This window comes from Tenrec ecaudatus, chromosome 2 (assembly GCF_050624435.1).
Source record: "Tenrec ecaudatus isolate mTenEca1 chromosome 2, mTenEca1.hap1, whole genome shotgun sequence".
NCBI lineage: Eukaryota > Metazoa > Chordata > Mammalia > Afrosoricida > Tenrecidae > Tenrec > Tenrec ecaudatus.
In genome coordinates this window covers 186,077,875-186,091,906 of record NC_134531.1, presented here as the reverse complement: position 1 = coordinate 186,091,906, position 14,032 = coordinate 186,077,875, and positions in this window count along the sequence as shown.

Below are 14,032 nucleotides of genomic sequence, written 5' to 3'. Positions count from 1 at the left end.
TCAGGGGTTTTAATCATCTTTGACCGGGAAAACTTGGCCTTTTTCATTTAAATATTTTTTAAATATTATTTTGTTCAATAAGGAGCTGAAATAGTTCTACACATTACATTTAGACTGTCTCTTAAATCCCTTTAGGTCTCCCCTCCTGCCTCTATTTTTCTTGTAATTTATTTTGTTGAATAAATCAGATTATTATGTGGAGAACAGATTTAAACCCTTAACATGTACCTCTGTCTCCAGGACTTCCTATAAGCTAGGTAGAGGTGGAGAAGACGTTGTTTTAGGAAAAGACAGACAAACTTTTGGCGAGTGTGATAAAAAGAACGAAAGAGATTTTTTAATTAGGAAGGAGATACAGTACTGAAGTAGAAGAGAAGGAAGACTCAGTCCATTTGAGGGTCAGACGTAGTTCTGTGTATGTATCGCCATGTGGACTCCAGCTCACACATGTTTAGACCTGTCTCCGCCATCAGTGGGTGGCTGCAGACGAGTTCTCTCGGTAATACATTTGTCTTAATCTCATTTGGTGTTTTTTGCCATGAGGTGGCTGGGTGGGGGAACCATTCTAAGTTCAGGGTTAATGTCAAAATTTTAACAAAACTAGAGTAGACATCTTCCCGAATCATTGAAACTGCACAATACAATTATAGCAATACTGCCCCACATAAAACAACTGTTTTTTTTTTAGCTGGATCAGCATCTTAAGGAAGGTAGGGAAGACCTCAAAGATAAGCCAACAGAGGGAAGACCATCAACATCAAAGACTGAAGAAACAAGTCCAGGAATTGGTGGAAGATGAATATAGAATTTCAATTGATGTAATAACTACTGAAGTTGGTGTCACCCAAGTTATTTTACTTAATGTAATTAGAATAAGCTCCCGTAAAAATAGCAGTTACAAAAAAAATGCTGTTACCCTAAAGTACTCCATGCCGTCTCCGTGGGATTTTTATAACTTACTATGCTGCTCAAAATCAGAGCGCTCAGGTGTGGATGTCATCCTCCCAGGCCAGCTAATGCTGAGAGCCTTCTCTTAGTTACCTGTTGGTGATCAAAGGCAGGCCCTGCTATCTAGTTAGTCAATAAAGAAACCTGAGACCTGTCTCAGACTTAACAAACCTTGCTGTGCTCTTTGCTGGCTTGTGGTCAACAGTCACTTTTTGTGATTCACCTGAAAACTGAGTTAATGTAAAAGATCTATACATGACTCCCCAAAGTGTAAATTCTAAAAGCAAAGGTATATATTCTCTCTGCGCTCCTATTTCAAACAGAACACTACAAAGACGGTCTCCTTTTACACTGCTGTGGTCTCCTCGCTGGCAGACTTTCTCAAGAAAATCTCTCTTTCTTCTTGACTTGGAGTAGGTAAGTCGGCTGTACTGCTTTGGGGTGAAATACTTGCACTTCAGGTGACATTGGGATCTCACCTTGTTCAAAATTTTAAATGTTAAGCAAATATCTTAGACTAGGCAAACTTTTGGCTCTCCGGGGCCAGCAGCATTGTGCAAAGATCAACTCGCACCATCCGTGTTTTAAACACAGTCTGAGCTCATTCATTCTGTAATTGTACCCAGGCACGAGTCTGAGATTTACCAAAACAATCGAGAGGACGGTCCAATCCAAACAGAAGCTTCTGAGGGGATCTGTTGGATTAGTTCAATGCAAGGCTCAAAGGGCAGCTTAGAAGGTTATGGCCATTGGTTTTTTTGGATTCCAAAAGGCAATTTGGATAGATTTTTCTCCAAAGACACGGGATGATCCTGAGAGCTTATTAGGAAGAAGTTTTAAGAAAATTGAAAATGACATTGGTGAGAAAAATGCTAGGAAATTTATGCCAAGGGATCTTTTCCCATCATGAGAATGCACCTATCCTTTCAAGGGCAACAAAGGCTGGCCTATGAGAATTCCATTGGGAAACCTTATCCCAGTCACCCTACAGCCATGATCTTGCCCCTTCAGATTTCTTTTTGTTCCCTAAACTCAGAAACATTCAAAAGAAACACAATTTGAATCCCGCAAGGCTGCCACAGTGGCCCTTTGGGCGTGGTGTAAATCAGAGCGCACACATTCTGTAGTGGAGGCTGGAGAGATGAAAACTCTGCCCTCAGACGGGCAGACCTACGTGGAGGCTGTGCCAACAAACAACCGCTTTTTTTTGGTTATTTTTGCTTAATGAAGGTGCCTATGAGCTTGTAGCAATACTTTTTTACTTCTCTAAGGAACCGCAAACGTGATCCATTTAATTTTACATGTTCCAGAAGCCATTTTTAACAAGCCCTTGTGGTGTGCATGTAATGCGTTGAGCCTTAAGCTGCCAGCAATTCAGCTCACCCAGACACATGACAGACGAAAGATGAGGCCGTCTGCTGCCATAAAGATCAACCTTCTCAGATTGCCCAGGTTGCTATCAGTTAGAATAGACTCAATGGCAGTGGGGCTTTTGGGGGAGGGGGTGGCGGGGGTGAGGGTAGAGTAAGTTAAGCATTGGCTGCTAACCAAAAGGTTTGCAATCTGCACCTAGCAGCTGCTCAGCAGGAGAAAGATGACTTCCATATGGGGCAGTTCCACTCTGTCCTCAGACTCAAACTCTCAGTGACACTCAGAGATCCTATAGGACAGGGTAGACTTATTCTGAGACTGTGATTCTTTACAGGAGAAGAAAGCCTCATCTTTCTCCCTTGGAGGGACTGGTGGTTTCAAACTGCCAATCTTGTAGTCAGCAGCCCAAATAACACCAGGGCTCTTCAGCCCCGTCCTACAGGGTCATTGTGAGTCAGCAGCAGGTTTGCCTGGGTTCACTTTTGATGGTGTAGTGGAGCGCAGTGGTTAAGCACTAGACACCTTACCTAGAGTATGGCGGTCCAAAGCCACCAGCAGAAAGGTGAGATTGTCGGCTCTGTACATATTTACAGCCTTGGCAACCTTACAGGACAATTCTACTCTGTCCGATAGGGTTGTTAAGAATTGGGATTGTTTTGTTAGGTAGGCTAGCATAGAGCTGGGGAATGTCCATTAGCGCATGCCCAGAGAGCCAAGCACGGGAACAAGGAGTGGCGCTGCACATGCTCAGAGGCTCAGGTAGGCATGGGTGGGCGCTAAACCTGGATTGGCCCACCTAGGCCACCTGGATTGGCCCACCTAGGCCAGGTGAATTCAATTCAGCCAATGGGGTCAATCAGGGGTCTTCCACCACGCCTCCCCGTGGAATCCTTGAAAAGGGAGGAGCCCAGAGTCGACAGAGAGACTTTGTCTGCGTGATGCCGAGCAGCTTCCGCCAGGCTGCGTGGTCGGGAGGAGTCCTATGGGTGCCGTGTAAACCAGAAACTTCTAACTCTCATAAAACTCACTTGGATCACGAACCAGGCGTCAACGTGAATTCTTTCTCTCACAGGGCCAAGGACTGAGGTCTAACTCTAGCTCCAGAGAGATCTAACACTGTGACAGCAGTAGCCATATATTTTAAATGCTAAAAGAAATGAGTGAAATTAATTTTTTTTATTTATTAAAAGATCATTTATTGGAGGCTCTTATAACTCAACAATCCATACATCAATTGAATCAGGCATATTTGTACATATGTTGCCATCATTCTTTTCTAGACATTTACTTTTTTAAAAAATTTAATAAATCTTTTTATTGGGGCTCATACAAGTCTTATCACAATCCATACATACATCAATTGAATAAAGCATCCTTACACATTCATTGCCCTCATCATTCTCAAAATTCGCCTTCCACTTGGGTTCCTGGAATCAGCTCGTTTTCCTTTTTCCCCTCCCCCTCCCCCTGAACCCTAAATAGTTTATGAGTGAAATTAATTTTAATAATATATTTCATTTATGAGGTTACCCAAAATATCATCACTTTAGTTTGCAATCAATATTTTTTAAAATGAAGTATTTTGCATTTTAAAAAATACATACTGGACAAGCAATGTTGCAAGTACTCAGTCACATGTGGCTACTTGTGGAATACAAAAGACTGTTCCCCAGCTGGTCTCCCCAAATTATGTCAGACCTAGGACACTGCTTGCAGCTAATGGTGAATGATTGTCAAGTTATCTCCCTGAAGACTCCAGCCATCCAGAGCAAGCAGACACCATTGTTTCTCCCACAATAGGTGGGGCTCACTCCCTGCTGTTAAGAACAGTGGATTGCTTCCCCTGAAAGCTTAGGCTAAATAGTCTCCAGCTCCAGGGCAATCAAGGTTCGGGCAGCCATCCTGAATCTGGGATCTGCCCTTCTTGTCACATGTATACCCTTAATCCCTCCTCTTCCTATTGCATGTGTACCCCTAGATCATCCCACTACCATTACTGTATTACCTGTAGTAAAACCCCTTGCTGTGACATGTCTTTACCTGTAATTAGGGGGCTTCCATGCCCCCAAAAGATATATAAACCTTGGTTAGTAATAAATCCATCTCTCTTGCTCCTGCCATTTCCACCTTCCACATCCTCACATGGACCACCCAGCTGGGCTGAGGTGAGCATGCTATGAATGTGTCTGACTCCTTTATTTCACTCTCTTCTATGTTATTCTCAATGACTTTACTAAAATCTTTACATATTATCGCTGTACAATTGTGCCTACCGTACCCGTGATTAGTCGTGGGGGCTGGCTTCCCCCACAGCTAGTGTCTATCACATTGGGCAGCACAGACCTAGATTAATATAATTAGTTTTCTATGAACACTGACTTAGCGCATCAAATGCCTGAAATGCCCAACAACTTTAAAAGGAAACAAATGGTATTCAGTGATGAGGCTTACAGGTCACAAGATCAGATGATCTCATGGGGAAAGCGTTCTCTCTCTGTCTCTCAGGAGGAATGTCCTTGTCTCTTCAGCGGCTGCTTCTTGGTTCCTTGGCGAGCTCCATCCATGTCCTGAGGTGCTTCATGGACTTGTCACTGATTATTTTCACAATGCTTAGTAGTCCACTGTGTCTATCTACCAAAGTCTCTTCATTCATTCCTCTACCAATGGGCATTGAGGTTGTGTCCTTCTTCTTGGCATGTGAGCCATGCTGTGATGAACATGTGTTTCCATGTGCTGACTCTTAAATCTTTAGGCTGTATAGACCCAGCAGAAGGATTATTGGGTTGGATGGAAGGATGGAATTTCGATTGCCCATCGTGTGAAGTAGCGCTGCATTGCTTTCCGCAGTGGCCATGCATACCTACAGCCTTCCAGCAGTGTGGGGGCACTCCAATCTCTGCAGCCTCCCCAGCAGTTGCTACACTCTCTGTTTTCCAACTGGGCTGCCATTGCCGCTGCAGGGAGGTATTTCGTCAATGCGTTGGTTTGCTTCTCCCAGATAGCTAGTGACCCTGAGCATTTCTTCATAAGCTTGTTGGCCATGTGGATAGCATCTTTGTCTGTTCATGTCCTCTGCCCACTTTTTAATTGAGCTATTTGTCTTTTTTTAATTGAGATATTGCAGTGTTCTGTAACTTTTCCATAGTCTCTTTTCCCTTGTGATGTTGTCAAAGATTTTATTCCCAGTCCATGGGTTCTCGTTTTATTCTTTTGATGGAGTCTTTTAATGCATCCAAGTGTCTTATTCATAGTAGGTCCCAATCATCAATTTCATAATTGTATTTGGTAGTGTGTCTATGTCCTGCAAAGGGGCCCTTAAGTTAAACTCTAGTTTCTCAATGATCCCTATTGCTCTGGGATTTATATGTAAGTCTTTGATCTATCTTGAGCTTTTATATATGGGATGAGATATGGGTCCTATTTTATTTTTCTATAGATGAAGATCCAATTTTGCCAGCATCATTTGTTGAAAAGGTGATATCTCAATCTCTTTGGACCTTTATCAAAGATCAGTTGTCTGAAGGTTGATTAGTTTATTTCTGAGTTCTCTATTCCACTCTATTGGTCCATGTATCTATAATTATACCAGTAACAGGCTGTTTAAACGATGATGGCTGTGTAATAGGTTTTGAAGTTGACTAGTGAGAGACCTGCTACATTGTTCTTTTTCTTAAGAAGTTCCTTGCTTATCTTGGGATCTCTTCCCTCTCTATATAAAATCCATTAAGTTTTTCCATCTCTTTAAAGAATGAAGTTAAGATCTGGATCAGAATTGCATTGTTTTTATAGATTTCTTTGGGTAAATTGACATTTTCACAATATTTAAAGTCCCTATCCATGAACATGGAATGTTCTCCCATTTATGTAGATTTTTTTTTTTGTTTCTTGTAATAGTGTTCTATAGTTTCCTTTGTACAAGTCTTTTGTTTCTGAGGTAGGTTTATTACTAAGTTTTGCATTTTGGGGTCGCTATTCAAAAACCAAGTCGAGACGGCAGGGTGGAAAGCATGCCTGTCCCAGAGAAAGCCTTTTGTTAAATGGCTTTTCTGCATTATTGATATGATCGTGTGGTTCTTCTCTTTTGTTTATGTGGTGGATAACGATGATTATTTTTCTGATGTTGAACCACCCTTGCCTGCCAGGTATGGATCTGCTTGATCATGGTGTATTTATATATAAATATTGTTGGGTCCTGCTGCTCAATATTTTGCTGAGGATTTTTGCATCTTTGTTCATGAAGGATAATGTTCTGGTTTTCCGTTGTTTTTTTCTTTTATGTTTTGTCTTCTTCCGTCTTGGTGTTGCCTTTGACTGGTGTGGCATCCGGGTTATGCTCCCTTTATTACATTGGTGCCATAGTTTGCTGTTCTGTTCTATTTTCTGGAATAATTTGTGTAGAACAGATGTCAGCTCTTCTCTGAACACATGGCAGACTTCCTTGTTGAGGTGTACTCTGTAAGTCTGTGTTAATTTGGATAGATAGTTCATTTCTAGAAATATGTCCATTTCATCTAGGTTTTCAAATTTCAATCTTTTTTAGTAATGTGTTATTTTAAAATTTCATTTGGATCTGTTGTGATGTTTCTCCTCTCGTTTAGATATTTGCTTCTTCTTTTTCTTTGTCTTTGTTACAATCACCAGTAGTTTGTCAATATCCTTAAACCTTACAAAGAACCTAATTCTGATCTTGTTGACTTTTTCTGTTTTCTGATGTTGTTTATTTCCACTGTAATCTTTATGATTTCTTTTCTCTAATGACTAAAAGTTTATTTTTTTACTCTTGTTCTGGTTGTTGAATATGCTGGATAAAAGTGTTCATTTGGGTTCTTTTTATTTTTCATGTGTGTTTATTGCAATAAATTGCTCTCTAAGCACTGTTATTGCTGTGTCCCAAAGGTTTTTGTATGTTGCGTTTTCAAGCTCATTTGTTCCAAGAAATTTTTAAAATATCATTTCCTAATTCATCAATTACCGAATAGCTTTTAGGCAACATGTAGTTCAGTGTCCATGTATGTTTAATTTTTTGCCCTTGCTTTTCTTTCTTTCTTTTTAAAAATATTTTTATTGACATCTTACTCATTCCAGCATATCCCTGTTTTTCTTATCATTTTCAAATTCTATGGCATTGTGGTCTGAAAAAAGGATTGTAATCTCAATATTTTTTAGTGTATTAAAGTTCATTTTGTGTCTTAAAAGATGTCTTATTCTAGAGAATGTTTCATGTGCACTGGAAAACATGTATACTGTGTTATTGTGGTGGAGTGCTCTGTATATGACTAAGAGATCATATTGATTAATTGTGTTGTATAGTTTTCTGATTATTGAATTTTTTCTCAATTATCTGTCCTCCTTCAAGAGTGACATGGTACCTTATTATTGTTGTTATATTGTCTATTTCTCTCCTCAGTTCTAGAGGAGTTTGATTAAAATGATTCAAGGGTCTTTTGCTGGGCATGTATATATGTTTATTATGGTAATGTCTTTAGTTTACTATCCTTTCAGTAATTGTATAATGCCCTTTTGTTCTCTCATGATGGATTTTGCTTTGCAGTCTAATTTATCAAACATTGATATTTACACTGCTGCTTTTACTTGGTTGCTATTAGCTTGATATATATACTTTTCCCTAACCTTTAATGTTTATTCTATCTTTGTCTTTGTATGTAAGGTGCATTTCTTATAAGCAGCATATCGATATGTCTTGTTTTCTTATCCAGTCTCCTCCCCTCTATTTCTTAATTGGTGCATTTAATCCATTAACATTCAGTGTGGTTGATACGTGGGACTTTGCTGCTCTCATTTGAATACGTTGTGTGTGTGTGTGTGGTATTATGGGTTTCTTTGTTCTTTCTACATTTCCATGTTGCTTTGAGGACTGTTTCAAGTGTGTTGGTTTCTGGTGGCGGTGTCTCACCTTCCTTTTCAGAACTGTTCCATCCCCATTGACGTAGACTCACTGCCCTCTAAGTTTTTCAACTAAATTTGTACACAAGTCGCTATCATCATTTCTACAACATTTTCTTTCTACATAAGCCCCTGGTATCAGCTTTCCCCATCTCCCTCCCCCACCCTCCCACCTTTGTGACCCCTTAGTAAATTATAAATTATTATTATTTTCATATCTTACATCATCTGCTGTCTCCCTTCACCCCTGTTTCTGTTTGTTTGTTCCCCTGGTGGGAGCAGGGAAATGTTGTTATCCGTCAATTACTGTAAATGTTCCCCCCTTCCCCCTCATCTTCCCCCACCCTCATGATATTGCTACTCCCATTATTGTGCCTGAAGGCTTCCTGGATTCTGTCTGTCAAGAGTTTTTATCTGTACTACTGTAAATGCTCCTATCTAGCCGGAATTGTAAGGTAGAAATGGGATCACTATACTTCGGGCGTGGGGAATGGGGAGGAAGCACTAAAGAAATAGAGGAATGTTGTTGTTTCATTGGTGCTATACCACATCCTCGCTGGTTTGCCCCTTCCTTGGGACCCTTCTGTGAGGGGGTTTCCAACTGTTTACAGATGGGCTTTGGGTCTCAACTCTGACCCCCCTCGGTCACATCGATATAATGTTTGTTTTGGATCTTGTGATGCCTGATACATGATCTTGTTGACACCTTATGGTCACACAGGCTGGTTTGCTTCTTCCATGTGGGCTTTGTTGCTTCCCTGCTAGAGGTCCGCTTGTTTAATTTCAAGTCTTATCAGGCTATATCTTCTAATAACTGGGCACCATAAGTTTTCTTCAACACATTTGCTTATGCACCCATTTTGACTTCAACGATAGTGTCAGGAAGGTGAGCATCACAGAATGCCAGGTTAATAGAACAAAGTGTTCTTGCATTGAGGGAGGACTTGAGTAGAGATCCAATGTCTGTCTGCTACCTTCCTAGTTAACATATAAATATATGTACATAGACCTATATCCCTATCATTATGTATTACTATATTTACATACATACGTGCCTATATTTATTCCTTGATAAATGTCTTTTGCCTCCTAGTCCTTTCCTCTATTTCCTTTGACTTTCCTCTTGTCCCACTATCATGTTCAACCTTCATTAGGTTCTCAGTAATTCCTCTCGGCTACATTGCACTTGATCAAACCCCACCAGGCAAACCCTCCTCACCATCAATTTTATATCTCTTTTTGTTCCTTTGCCCCTTAGCTTGTTAGCTCCCCTCCTCTTTTCCCCACCTCCCCCTCTCCCCCTCTCCCCTGTCCCCCTGGATCTGTCAGTCTCATTGTTTTCTCCTCAAGATTGTTTATCTTGCCTATCGAATATAGATACATATGAAAAAAAAACAAGAAGGAAAAAAAAAAGGTGAGGGGCTATAAATATTTCCAGGACTATCTGCTGACCCTAATGTATATTTTCCACTCGAGTCTGATGAGGTGCTAAGCCCTCCCTCCAAGTCTGAAGTCTATTTTGGGGACTCCTCAGGGACTTCGCTGCTTTGGTCCCCTTGCTGCTCTGTTGCGCTCCCTTCATGTTTTGCCTTGGTGAAGGGGCGTGGCAGACCAGGCACTGTTTCCAGTGCTGTCCCCTGCAGCATTGTGGGTCAGTGAGGGGACATTGTGTCTCCTGGTGGGGCCAGCCCTCTGGTCCTCTCTGTGCCGTGGCTGCTCCGAGCAGGAGTGTTATCCTCGGGACTTGGTGGGCCAGGATGCATCCACTGTCTCTCACTCTCTGTTTCCCCCGTAGTTTGCTTCTGTGTGGTCTGGGCAGACCCACCACTTTCCCTGGACTGTATCTTCAGTGCCGGCTTCTGCAGTGGGGCCAGCCCACACTCACATAAATTGTTTTAAGTTTTACTGGCATATAGTTCACACATCATACAATTCACTAGTTCAGCCACATCAAGAAGGGTTGTACAGGCATCACCACAATCCATTTTAGAGCATCTTGTGCTCAGCGTTATTAGCTCCCCATTTCTTCTCAACTGCCCTGCCACGCCCCCAAGGAACCATTTATCCAGCTACTGTCTATAGATTTAATCTATCCTGGAGTTCATATACAGAAAAACATTTTTAAAAAACTGACAACCCAGTAAAATGGATAAAAACCTCAATTAAAAAACACAAAATATTAAAAACTAGAACATATTTCAGTGGATCATAAAGGAGATCAAATGATAGGGTGGCAAATTTTAACCTAATTGCATCTGTAACAACCCACTTCCCAATGCATTCTGCGAGATAACAAGGCTGTTCACATCCCTGGTCCATGGTCAGAGGGGGTTCACCAAGGGCTTGATCCACTTATTTTTATTAAAGAATGGAAGCAGCTTTAAAATGGGTCTCCAGGGAGATGAAATGATAAGCTATTACATGTGACCTCTGTCTGCCGTGATTGACTTTGCAATGTTCTCTGTCTGAGAGCAGCACAAGTGATACCCTTCAACTATGACTGGAGGGGTTCATCAGAGCTCAATCCGTGTGTGGACCCTGCAAATGGATTGTAGGCTTCCACTGCCATCCACGACCTTCTACAACCAGGTTCTCACAATTTAAGTTCCGATGCCATTCTCTCCTTTAGATTTGGATTATATTATTTGCAGATTTAAAAAGAATCATTTTATTAGGGGCACATACAACTCTTATCACAATCCATACATACATCAATTGTATAAAGCACATCTGTACATTCGTTGCCCTCATCATTCTCAAAACATTTGTTCTCCACTTAAGCCCCTGGCATCAGCTCCACATTTTCCTCCCTCCCTCCTCCCTCATGAACCTTTGATAATTTATAAATTATTATTTTGTCATATCTTACACTGTCTGACATCTTCCGTCACCCACTTTTCTATCGTCCGTCTCCCAGGGAGGAGGTTATATGTAGATCCTTGTAATCCGTTCCCCCTTTGCACCCCACCCCCCCCTCTATCCTCCTGGTATCACCACTCTCAGCACTGGTCTTGAAGGGATCATCCATCTTGGATTCCCTGTGTTTCCAATTTCTTTCTGTATCAGTGTACATCCTCTGGTCTAGCCGGATTTGTGAGTTAGAATTGAGATCATGATAGTAGGTGGAGAGGAAGCATTTAGGAACTAGAGGAAAGTTGTATGTTTCATCGTTGCTACATTGCACCCTGACTGGCTCCTCTCCTCCCCCCTGTGACCCTTCTGTAAGGGGATGTCCAATTGCCTACAGATGGGCTTTGGGTCTCCACCCCCCGCTCCCCCTCATTCACAATGACATGATTTTTTGTTCTGATGATGCCTGATACCTGAGCCCTTCGACACCTCGTGATCACACAAGCTGGTGTGCTTCTTCCATGTGGGCTTTGTTGCTTCTGAGCTAGATGGCCGCTTGTGTACCTTCAAACCTTTAAGACCCCAGACGCTATATCTTTTTTTAAAATTGTTTTATTAGGGGCTCACACAACTCTTATCACAATCCATACATACATCAATTGTGTAAAGCACAGCTGTACATTCTTTACCCTAATCATTCTCAAAACATTTGCTCTCCACTTAAGCCCTTGGCATCAGGTCCTCATTTTTCCCCTCCCTCCCTGCTCCCCTCTCCCTCATGAGTCCTTGATGATTTATAAATTATTATTTTGTCATATCTTGCACTGTCCGACGTCACCCTTCACTGACTTTTCTGTTGTCTGTCACCCAGGGAGGCAGTCACATGTAGATCCTTGTAATCAATTCCCTCTTTCCAACTCACTTATCCTCTACCCTCCCAGTATTACCACTCACACCCCTAGTCCTGAAGGTGTCATCTGCCCTGATTCCCTGTTTCCAGTTCCTGTCCATACCAGTCAGACGCTATATCTTTTGATAGCCGGGCACATCAGCTTTCTTCACCACATTTGCTTATCTACCTGCTTTGTCTTCAGCAATTGTGTCAGGAAGGTGAGCATCATCGAATTATTTGCAGATTTTTTTAATGAACAACTTTATGAAATATTTTGGTTCGTTTCTAAGTTATCCACACATTTAATAAAAAAAAACAATGTTCTTGCTCTGAATCCCTTTTTTACATCATGAACTTTATGTCTGGGATCATGTTCTGGCCACTGTGAGCTCATCCTCTAGAATTTTTTTTTCAGGAGTACTTATTTGCAATCGCTCTTATAGATCTCTTTGAGACAATATCTTAATCTCATCCTCATTTTAATTTTTACCATAGATAACATATTCCGTTGGGAAAATCCCAGAAGGTACTTCTTTGTGCCCATCACTCAATTTCATACTTATCACCTATGAACAATCCTCTTATTTTTATCTCATCATCCCTGAGCCTGGGTTATTCTGAAGGAAATCCAAGATGTCCTATAACATTATCTTTTAAAGGAAAAATCCATAACAAGGATGCCCACTGTCAACACGGCTATATAATGTTATATTAAAAGTTCTAGTCAGAAGAAAAAAAAAAAATAAAAAAAAAAATAAAAAAAAGTTCTAGTCAGAGCAGATGGATGAGAAAATAAAATAAAAGGCATCCAAACAGAAAAAATAAACAAAATGATTCCTATGCGCAAATGACATAATCCTATAGAAAATCCCAACACACACACACACACACACACACGACTAAAACTAATTTAGCAAATTTACAAGGTGTAAGATTAACCCACAAAAATCAATTGTGTTTCAATACACCAGCAAAGAGCAATATAAGAAGGAATTTAAAAATATAATTGCATTTCCAATGATATCTCCAAAAATAAAATACCTAGGAATCAATTTAATTAAACAGGTGAAAGACCTGTACATTGAAAGCTATGCAGAATTGCTGAAATTCAGAGCACTGAAATAACCCTGTGCTCGTGAGTTATTAGGATAACCATATTACCTAAAGTAAACTACGGATCAGTGCAATCCCTATCAAATTCCTAATGGTCATTTTCACAGAAATAGAAAACCTAATTTTTAAATTCACACAGACTGGCAAGAGGCCTCAATTAGTCAAAAATAGTCTTGAAAAAAACAAAATAGAAAGACCAAAGTTGGAGGAGTCATGATTCCTGAATTCAAAAGTTACTACAAGGCTACAGTAATCAAAGCCACGTGATCCTAACCCCACATGAAGCAGAGACCAATGGAATAGAACGCAGAGCCCAGAAACAAACCCTCACCAATATGGTCAATTGATTTTGACAAGGGTGTCAAGCCCATCCAATAAGGGTGAGGATTTCAAACAAATGGTGCTGGGAACACTCAACGCCAAAACAAATAAATAAAAATAAACTTAGACTTAGCTTGTACCATATATAAGGCTAACTAAAAACCAAAATTTAGGAGCTGAAATGACAACACTTGAGAAGAAAACAGAAGGAAATCTTCATGCTCCTTCATCAGACAATGAATTCATAAGGGTGTTAGTCCAGGTAAGCTAGGGAAACAAATTCACAGAAATTCATGTATAAGAGAGAGTTTTATATAAAGGGTAAGTGTACATTAAGAAACCATCCCAAAACAGTGCAGCCCAAGCCCAAAGTTCAACATTAGCCCATATGTCCAACATCAATCGACAAAATCTTCCTCCATCTCACAAAACATAGACTATGATGCCGACTGCAGGAGGAAAGCCAAATCAATGAACATGTCAGCATCTCAGCGCTGGCAGGGGTCTCCACAGGGCTGCTCCAGCACCTAGGGCTGCATCAGGGTAGGTCCATGTGACTTCTCCTCAGGGATGTCTCCCAGGAAGTGAGCCTTGCCAGCTGAAGCAGGGACCTGGCTAAAGCAGCTGCACCCT